The sequence below is a fragment of the Pteropus alecto genome, unplaced genomic scaffold, assembly GCF_000325575.1.
Source record: "Pteropus alecto unplaced genomic scaffold, ASM32557v1 scaffold71, whole genome shotgun sequence".
Classification (NCBI taxonomy): Eukaryota; Metazoa; Chordata; class Mammalia; order Chiroptera; family Pteropodidae; genus Pteropus; species Pteropus alecto.
The window spans coordinates 440,765-451,570 of record NW_006433024.1 but is presented as its reverse complement, the minus strand read 5'-3'; positions in this window follow the sequence as shown (position 1 = coordinate 451,570).

Below are 10,806 nucleotides of genomic sequence, written 5' to 3'. Positions count from 1 at the left end.
TATATACAAATAGCCAAGATCTGGTGATGAGATACTCTAAGAACCACAGTTAATACAGTCTGGATGAGGAGACCATGGTATACATTTTATATTTATAAGATTATAACCTGCCAGATTAACCAGATTCATATGAAGCAGGAAGTATTCCTACTATTTTTTTTTTTTTTTGCTGGTTGCTGTTTTGAGCCTTAGTCACCTGCTTGCAGTCACACATTTAAATACCAGCTCCTCCAGAAAATTTTCTGGATGTGTCAAATTGTGACAGCAATAAATAATAAATCCACCTTGACTCTAACATAGGTGTGGCAAGACGCCCCTCTCCACCTTCTACATTCATCCATTACAGCTCTGTATTTATTGGTTTACATATCCATCTCCCCCTGGTCTCTGTACTCTTCAAAGACACTTAAATATCACTTCTTCGCAGGGCCTTCCTGGAGTCCTAGACCGAGTTAGGACCCCCTAGTAAGTGCCCTCATAACACCCGTAATTTTCTAATAGCACGCATAGAATCTTACTAAATTCACATTTTGCATATCTATCTTCTCTGAATACTATAAGCAGTTCTGTGAGCACAGAAACTGGCCCTGTCTTATACATAGATGCATTCCCAATGCACAGCCAGTACCTGGCCCATGGTGCCGCTCAGTATTTAGTAGCTGAATGAATAATCAACCCTATAATTATTCATTTTTACTTATATCCTTGGTGCCTAGCACATTTTCCAAATGTTGACTTAAAGAATCCCACTTAGATTGAGACTTATAACATCCCTATGAAATATGCAGAGTGGGGCTGGCATTTCACTTTCTAGACTGTGGCTTGGGGAGCTTCAGCGATTGCCACAGGGCATCAGGCTAGAGACTATGGAAGAGCCCAAGCCCAGAACTGTCTCCAGCGTGACAAGGCCATGGCCTTGCCATTACAGTGACTGACAAGAATTAAGTTCAGGGCCTAGGAACTAGCTATAAGTTCAGGTCTTTTCAAAACTTCATACAAGTATTTTTTCAAAGCTATTTTTAGATTCTTACCTACTTGAGGAACTCAAGGTGGGACATGAGTTTCAGAGGCTCACTTTTTGTGAACTCTTAGTGAGAGACCTTACCACTTTGAGCCTCTAGGCTCTCATCTATAAAATAAGAATAGTAATAGAACCTATTTAATAGAGATGTTATAAGGATCAAATGAAAGAATGCATGTGATGTGCAAACAGTAAGTGCTGTATAAATGTTGGCTATAACTAGCTGCAAAGGCAACAGAGAAAAACTGAGATATCAGCCTTAACATAAATCAGGAACCAACTCTGGAATATTCATGACTTGATAGGAAATATAATGACCAGTGTTCCACTGGCCAAAATTTATTCCTTGTTTCAACAAGAACATTGGTTTGTGGCAATTAATAGAAGTTATTATTCTTCTCTTTCCACCGCCACCCTGCCCTACACACTAAACTATTGTGTTTATGAGAAAAGCTGCATGAACCTCAGCTCTGCTGTCACCGGTGGATAAGACGCTGATTAAATCTGCTGTTAGCTGCTGCCCGTTGGGCTCCAATTATAGCAGCAGAGCTGTGTCCATGGTAACTGGCCAAACTGGCTTGCTGTGGTACAAGTTATTTAAGAATATAGAAGGGACCATGGGAGACCAAATTGGTTAATTGTCATCTCAATTTCTAAATGAAAGAATTCTACACTGTGCTTTGTATAGATGGGGAATCCATACAAAATCTGGATTTCCCAAGCTGAAGGCACTGAGGTCATTCCCAAGGCCCCTGAGTACCTAACAAATCTGACTGCTGAAGGTGTGGATCGTCAGTGAGGGCAGTAAGTGAGATGGCAGGGGAAGCAGAACACTGAATAAAATGATGGAGCGAAATTCTGCCACTCCCTTCAATTATCTGCAGTTCCCTATTGCCTGTTGTAAAGTCCTTTATGGGATTGAAGTTGAGCACTAAGACAACCTCAGAAACCAAGGTAGCCACAGACACTATTTTCTCTGTCTTGTCTCTGTGCCTGTGGACATCTGTCATATTCTCTCTGTAGAGCAGGGCTCTCTGCTTACTCACAGTTCCTCCTTCCCCACAACTTCTGCTTGCATATGACATTGACTCCGACCTTGACTCTATAAGGTTTTATAGGCCCAGTCCTGCTTGTCACTGTCTCTGTACCTCTTCATTCAGACTATTGAAAGGGAGAATCCACTTGGTTGTTATTATTTAATGGCTTCGATAGCTCCAGTCACTAATCTACCCTGACCAGTCAGCTGTAATAGAGCAGCTTGTTTTTGTCATGATTACCAAGGATTTAGATGGGGAAAATTCACAGAGATGGGGACCCACATCATCTGAAATTCGTGAATCAGAGATTCATTTACCCTTACAAGTACACACATTTAGCAGGATGTATTACAGACAAAACAGAAACTGGATGATTTAAAAGAACAGAAATTTATTCTCCTCTCGCAGTTCATAAGACTAGGGGTCCTAGATCAAGGTGTTTACAGGGCCACACTCTCTCTGAAGGCTCTAAGAGAGGATCCTTCCTTGTCTCCTCTTAGGCGGCTAGCAATCTTGTTGTTTTCGGTTTCCGGGCACATCATTCTAATCTCTGCCTCTTTCGTGGCATTCTCTCCATGTGTTTCTCTCTGTCTCTCCTCTTAGAAAAACAATGATTAGACTAGGGCTCTCTCTGATTAAGATGAATATGAGTTCATCTTAAGTTGATTACATCTTCAAAGACCCTATTTCCAAATAAGATCACATTCCTAGGGGACAGGGGTTAGGATGTCAATGGATCTTTTTGAGAGACACAGTTCAACCCACAACAGAGGGTAAGAGCAGCAAGGAGAATTGGTTCCATCCCTGTGCATCCATCTGAGAGGTACTGAGAAAACAGCAGTTTCAATATAGGAGTAGGCAGACATGAGCTAGAGGTAATTCTGAGACAAGAGGCACTTCCTGAAGGGAGATGCCAGCGTGGAGTGAGATAACGAGGAACTTTGGACAACCAGGAGGCAGTGAAGGGAACTGAGTTACTAGATGGTTGGGAAACAAAGCATCAGGAAATGAGAGAAGATGGACTTTACTTACATCAAAACATGGCCCAGGACCCAATGAGAGGATGTCATGGGAATCCAAATCCAACTCCTCATGACACCAAGGACAGTGCCTGATAACTAATAGGTACTCAGGGGATTTTAGTGAGAAAAGGAGAGAGAGAGGGAGAGGGAAGAAGAGGCTGGGGGAGGAGGAGGGAAAAGAGGAGAAGAAAGATTGGTTGTGCTGTGCCAAACCTCCCATGATCCTGGGGCTGGGGTGACTACCATTCTCTACGTGACCTAAGCACTTTAGCAAAGCACTTGTCTCACTTTACGGCAACCGCCTGTATTTACTTGTCCACCTCTGCCTCCAGTCTGTGACCCTGAGTCAAAGGTCTGTGTCCTTTCTGTACCCCAGACAAGTCAGACTAGATGCCTCCAATTCTGCCCTCTCGTCAGCCCCTCATCTCATGCCCCATCTGGGTCCTTTACCTCAGGCAATTTGTTTAGAGTCTGAGGCAGAATATTAAAATCAGTAAAAATATCTTCAACCAATCAGAGTAGTTTTAATTGGACAAAAATGGAGTACTTTTTAAATGATAAACACAAAACTGAAAACTCTGGAAAAAATTGAGGCAGATTAAAATGCTTAAAGATGCATAAATGTTTGCAGAATGTTTCTATGGTGTATCCATATTATCAGTATATGGTTTTTGTGGCTTCTTTTTTACAACCACTGTGTCATTTTGACTTAATTTTTAAAAATCAATTTACCATCTAGAGATGACCTGGAATCTTGGATCAGCCTTGCAAGGATTTTAAAGTCCGGAACTGGGGTGGACAGAAAGCCAGCAGTAATTTCATAGTCATAGGATCTTTAAAAACCCTCTACCCAATCTGCTGCCTGAGTCAGGATTCTCTCACTCTCCACATCTCTAAAAGCTGTTGTCACTACCTCCTTGAATGCCCACACTACCTTCTATCATCTTGGTTATACCGAGCAGAAATTTACCTCACTATTAACTTTCAAGGTTGGCTCTGTTTCTGGCTCACGGGGCCACAAAAATTCCAGTGAATTCTCTCTTTCATCTCACAGCCTATTATATATTCAAATGAATAATGATACCCTAAGTGTGCTGTCCTCCTGGTTAAACATCCCCAGTTCTTTCAACCATTCCCCCATTGGTGTGAAGACAAAGTGAAGGAAATGCTGCTGTTTGGGGAGCCTGTCAGAGAAAGATTTATACCTTAACTCTTACCAAGTAGCTCTGTACCCTTGGCCAAGTCACACAATCTTTCTGGGACTCTACTGCTATTTTGTAAGGTTGCGAACAAGACTAAATGAGAGAATGTGTGTAAAACATCTGGTCTAGTATGTGCCTCATAGTGAGTGCCATTCTTGTCATGGGACCAGGGAAAACTTTTTTGCAATCACTCCTCCTTCAGGAGAATTCTACATAAAAAAAGAATAGGGTTGAGATATCTAGATGTAGAACGAAAACTGGGGCAGGTATGGCCCAGCCAAGAGAGCTGGTCAAAGATGGACTTGGAGTCTAAAAGGGGTAAAAAGGCGAGTTACAGGAAGCCAAAGAAGGTTCTGTAAAATAAAGATGAAAATGCCTGCTTCATAGTGGTTGGCATCATGAGGAACAAATTGCGTAGTGTTCAGGAAAGTGCTTTTTAGAATGAAGGCTCCCTCGTGCTCCCAGAACACTTGGTGCTTCACCTCTTTGTGTTATAACGACCTGTCAATGTGTCTATTTCTCCCCTACAGACTGTAAGCTCATTGTGGTGGGAAAACTTCCACTGGCTAAGTGCCTCTCCCCCATCCCAGGTGGTTCAGGTGAGACTGTCAGTGTCAGTACCCTGCCTGCTGTGAGCCATAGATAGAGCTGAGTCCATGAGCCACACCTGACCAGTTCAGGTACTCCATCTGTTTGTCCAGAGGGATTGATTCACCCTATTTCCTTTGTGCCCCACCAACAATGAGTCCCTAGAGATACGGGATTCTGTCCTGCTCAACCTGTTTGTTCCTGCACAGTTTAATATGCACGGCCAGTGCTTAATCATTTTTTGGACTTCTTGGGGTCAAGAAATAATGCCTTCCAAAGTGTCCTACGATAGATGATTGGGTAAAGAAGCTGTGGTACTTATATACAATGGAATATTACTCAGCCATAAGAAGAGATGAAATACTGCCATTTGCAACAACATGGATGGACCTTGAGATAATAATGCTAAGCGAAATAAGCCAGACAGAAAAAGTTGAAAATCACATGATATCACTTATATGTGGGATATAAACCTAAAAGCAACAAAGGAACAGGACAAACAGACAGAGACTCATGGACATGGACTATAGACTATTGGTTACCAGTGGGTAGGGGGTAAGGGAGGAGGGGGGAGGTAGATGACAGAGTAAAGGGGGTCAAATATGTGGTGACAGAAAGAAATCTAACTGTGGGAGGTGAACACACAGTGTAAATATATATATGCTTTACTGTTAAAGTGTACAGCTGAAACTTATTGGATTTAGTTAACTAATGTCACCAAAAAAATTAATTAATTTAATTAATTTAATTAAAAATAAATAAATAACACCTTTTTTCCTCCGCCCAAGTTCAGAATGCATTAAGAGAGACACACACAAAAGTCAGACACATAGAGATAAAAGCACTAGCTCTATTAGAGATATTAGAGAAAGGGGTTTAGATCTCCTAATCAATGGATTTCTAGTACTCTACCCCCTTAATTAGAGGCTTACCCAATCAATTCCTGGTGGTTCTGGACCACTGCAAGTGTTGGAGTATCTGGGCATTTGGATTGGAGTTGAAGGGGTGCTCCCTGCAGGCAGGTGGATCCCAAAGGAAAGAACAAGAGATTGAACTGAGTGTCAAAATCTTGGCTCCCAAACTGTCTTGTTAGATAAGACACCTCTCTTCCCTTCAGGATGGGGGAGGGAAATGGATAGGGAGGAATAGAGAGAAGTCATAAGTGTTAGTTCAGCCTCCCTCCACGTGAAAACACAAAGCCAGGGGAAAGGAGAATTTCCAAAAGGATTGGTTGAATGAGTGAATCAATAAGTAAACGTTACTAATGCTGCTCATTCTTCATCCACCATTTGATCATGTGTTGAGGAGTCTGAAGCTGTTGCAAGGTAGAGACCCTCTGCTGTAAATAACCATCATCACCAGGCCTGCCACCAAGACCTAGGGCGCAGGGAGGACAATGGACAGCAGCATGTCGATCACTTGCTGAGATACCCCTCAACTGCTGATATGACTACAGGAGACCCCTCCTGAGCCATTCCTCCATACCCAGCCGGCATGGATTTCATTGGTTGTATCTCCCCAGGGCTTATCACAGTCACACTGAGGAAGTAGTCATCATTTTTTCCAGGATTTTGCAGCTACTAGAATAAATTACCCAGTCTCAAAAACAGGATCCCCACCCCCTTGCTGGATAAAATATTGCATTTGCTTAGGATAGAGGAGTTTGGTGTTGTTGGGTAGTAGTGAAAGTGTATGATGTGTCAGCTCAAGTGGGATTCCTTTAGAGTTTCTGTATATAATGACAGCAGTGATTGGAGGTAATGTTAAGCCAGAGTTTAGTTAAGCCATGGCTTAAACTGAAAGGCCACTGAAGTCTTGCTCATTCCCAGCCGTTCTGGTGCCCCAACACAACTTGAACCTTGATTCCCAAGGATAACTGGGGTCGGGCCTAATCAGCCAGATGAACACACTTTTGTCTAAAATTCTTTATTTTTTTTTTATTATGGTGACATTGGTTAACAAAATCCAGGAAGTTTCAGGTGTACAATTTAATAGTAAAGCATCAGACCAGGGCGGATTCTTCAGATTTCTCAAATGTCAGACGGCCAGCTGCCTCAAGGTATGACAGGTAATAATTTTATATATATAATTATTACATTAACATACTCTTAACACTACTTTTTTTCTTACCCAGCCAGGTATGAAATGGCCAGGTTCTTAATCTCTCCCAATAAATATCTATTAGAGATTACCTTGATTCAGCAAGTGCATAAGGAAGGTCGAAGAGGAGGCACTGGCTTTGACAAGGCAAGCTGTGTGTGTCCTGGGAGGCAATATGGTCAATGAGAAGGGGCCGAAGCCTAGGAGTAAGGTTTCTACCACACATTAACTCCCTATAGACCACTGAACTTAGATTCTCTAAGCCTCAGGTTCCTCATCTGTGAAATGGAATGGGGAGAGGCCCAAGTAGAACTCCCAGAACTACTGGACAGCCACCAAGAATCTTCACTGAGGCTCTTTTGACAGTGATTTTTCTGATTACTCTATGTCTTATGCATCTTCTTGCAGCAGATGTTTTCCCCTGAGCGTGGTGTGTGTAGAATATATTTTTTAAAAAGTGGCACAGTGATTCAATTTAATATTTGTATTGTGATTATCTATGACAGCCATCTTCTGAATCTAATTTATTGCTTCTAGTTTGCTGGCCTTGGAAACTAATTCTGCCTAAATATTAATTTTATAGCAGGCTGAACTTTTGCTTCTTTATCAGCTTCTTCCCAAAGGGAGAAAAACTGCAGCCCTAACACCTTCAAAACAAACAAAAAACACTCCCAGAATATAGAGATAAACTTTTCCCTTAGAATGGAAGGCTCACATTTGTTCAAAATGCTATTATCTCATCCATGGGCTACTGAAGATAGACTAAAGAAAACATCAGACAAATAACTGTTCTTGTAGGAAATGGAGTAGACTGATTAATTCTTAATTATTATTTATGTAAACATCCTTGCATAGTAAACATCTAAGTGTAGTCTTAATAGACATTAGATTCTGCTTTAAACAATCTGCTCATTATGGAGGTCTTTCCTATTGGCAGTGAAATCCATGTGTGGGAATACATAGTACTTGTTATACGATACATGTTCATGTGTATTTTCCAGAGCTCAGAAAGATTGTCAAGAGAGGGAAAATTAATACTTAGTGTATTAGCTTCCTATGGCTACTATAACAAATTACCACAAACTTGGTGGCTTAAAACAACAGAAGTTTATTCTCACATTTATGGAGGCCAGAAATCCAAAACGAGCATCACTAGACTGAAAAACCAGTATCAAGGTGTTGGCAGGGCTGCAGGCCCTCCAGAGGCTCTTGAGAAGAATCCATTCCTTCTCGCTCCTAACGTCTGGTGACTGTCAGCATTCCTCGACTTGTGGACTCGTCTCTGAATCTCTCTCTGCTCTATCTTAACGTCACCTTCTCCTCTGTGTGTATGAAATCTCTTTCTGCCTCTCTCTTATAAGTGTACACATGAAAGTCTTTAGGGCCCAGATAATCCAGAATATTTTCCCCATCTCAAGATCCTTAACTTAATCACATCTGCAAAGACACTCCCCACCCCACCCCACCCCCTGCACACATCTTTATGCCATATAAGGTGACAGTCACAGAATCCAGGGATTGAGATATGGATATTTTTTGGAGGGCCATTTGCTGCCTACCACACTGAGCATTTCCTACCTGTATCTGTATACTTGCACTTCTTCTCACAAGACTTCTATGAGCAACATGCAGTAGGAAAAAACCCTGAGCTGGGAATCAGGAAACCTGAGTCCAGTAACTCTCCAGCACAGGTGCCATCACTCTGTTTCTGTGCTCAGGGTAGACATTGCTTACTAAGAACGGCACTAGTTTTTGCTGAACTCTTGGACTTGACCTCAGAATCCTCAAAACAGTGTTCCAGGAAGTCAATGTGATTCAAAGGCTGTTTGCCACCCATTCCTTGAACCCTCAGTTTCCTCGTGTATAAAATGGGAATACTCCCTGCACATCTACCCACTAAGGACAGTGTAAGAATCAAATGACATAATGGATGGGACTTTAAGCACTTAGTGAATGCGTAAAGCAGTTGACTAAAGAAGACAAGTCCCCAACAAGAACTCATGGGGACACTGTCAAGGAGTCCCTTGCCAGGAAAGTAGAGGGCTCTCAGTGCAAGGAAATTGTGAAGGTCAGGTTCAGGGTAGTGAGTGTAGGTCTGAAACGTAGATGATCATTCTTCTCTTTATTCCTCCAGTCAAATAACATAAGCAGACACAGCCTAAGCAATCGATAAGGATAGCTTAAAAATAACATCTCTAAGCATGAAAATCTTGTGCTAGTGTTTGCCTGACTCATAGTAGCCATCTGGTATGTGTCAGCCTGAAGTCAGGACTATACCCACTTGACAGGCTTCCAAGCACCATCAGCTCTGTTCAAATTATAGCAACCGTTCAAGGACTATTGAAAATAAATCCCACTAGGAAGTCTTCTGTGATATGACAGGAAGTTCTCTTTCTCAATTCCTATGCATTTTGTCATATGCATTTCAAGATTCCTTAGGTAAGCACAGAGACAAGTCATCCTGTCTCCACAGATGTTTCATGGGCTCTTGCCAAAAAGTCTTTAAGTGAATTCCCTAAAACCCCCTCCAGGATTTCAAAGTGTCTCCTCTTTTCCTTCCCACTAGAAATACTACCCCTCAACAGTTTAGTGACCACTTTGAGTGACAGTTCCAGGTGGGCTGCTTTTACTGGGGTCTGGTTCTAGGCTTGGTTCTGCTACAGACCAGCTGTGTGACCATGACATGCTATGAGACTCAGCTATTCCTCTATAAAATGAGAAAAGGGTTGAAGCAATGCCCTCCCTGGCCCTCAGGGTTGTTGGTAATGACTAAAAACACAGACTTTGTTGCATACAGACTGGTTCAATTCCCTGCTCATTCATATCTAGCTGTGTGACCTTTGGAAAGCTGTTAAACCTTGCTCAGCCATTTTTTTTTCACCAGTAAATTAGGAATAGTAATGCCTACCTTCTAGGACTGTTAGTAGAGATAATATGTGTATAATGCTTAGCATATTACCTGACATCTAACAAGTGCTCAATACATGTTAGAAAGAGTTGTTATTTTAAAGGAAGTGCTTTAGTTGAAAGAAATGGTATTGTCAGACGGGAGGTACAGCTATGCAGTACAGAGGCAGCTGGGACTAGACAGGAAACCCAGGAATAGGCAGGTCCAGGAAGAGGGATTTTGCAGGCAGGTCATGTTGAAATAATCTTAATGATAATAATAAACACAGATGATGGAATTGTCCTAAGTAAACTTATTTAACTCCTGAGCAATCCTATTGGTAAGGTATTCTTTCTACAGATGAGGAAAAAGAGGCTCGAAGATGTCAAATGACTTGCCCAAGATCACATAAAAGATTAGGACTTCAAATCCAGGTGTGTTTGTTGTCATAGCCCTTGCACTTAACTACAAGGTAAAATGGCATGTGTAAGTTCCTAGCACCATGCCAAGAACAGACGTTCGACACTTCTTATTTCCCTGTCCCTTGTGGAAGAGCAAGAGTACGACTGGTACCGTCCTGGGCAAAGCTGCATTCTCACCTCAGGAGGGGAACCTTGGGGAAGTGAACGTTCCACGGGGTGGGTAGAAGCAAGCATGTTAAAAGTATGATCCTTTGAAACATCTCTGAGCAAGAGGTGAAATACAAAGTGAAGCTGCTCTCATTTATCTGGAATTAGCTACAATTTTAAACCCTTGCTACAAATAAAAACCTCCAAGTGTCCCATATTCCAAGTTTAAAGCCAGCCCTCCCCCCATACTCCCAAAGGTTGAGTGAGAGGGACCAGGCAAGCAGAACCAGCACCATCCCCTAAACTTGGGCAAGGCAAGAGGGGATAAGAGTTGGTTTTTGGAGAATGCAGTGTCTGAAAAGAGCTGTTCTCTCCTTGCT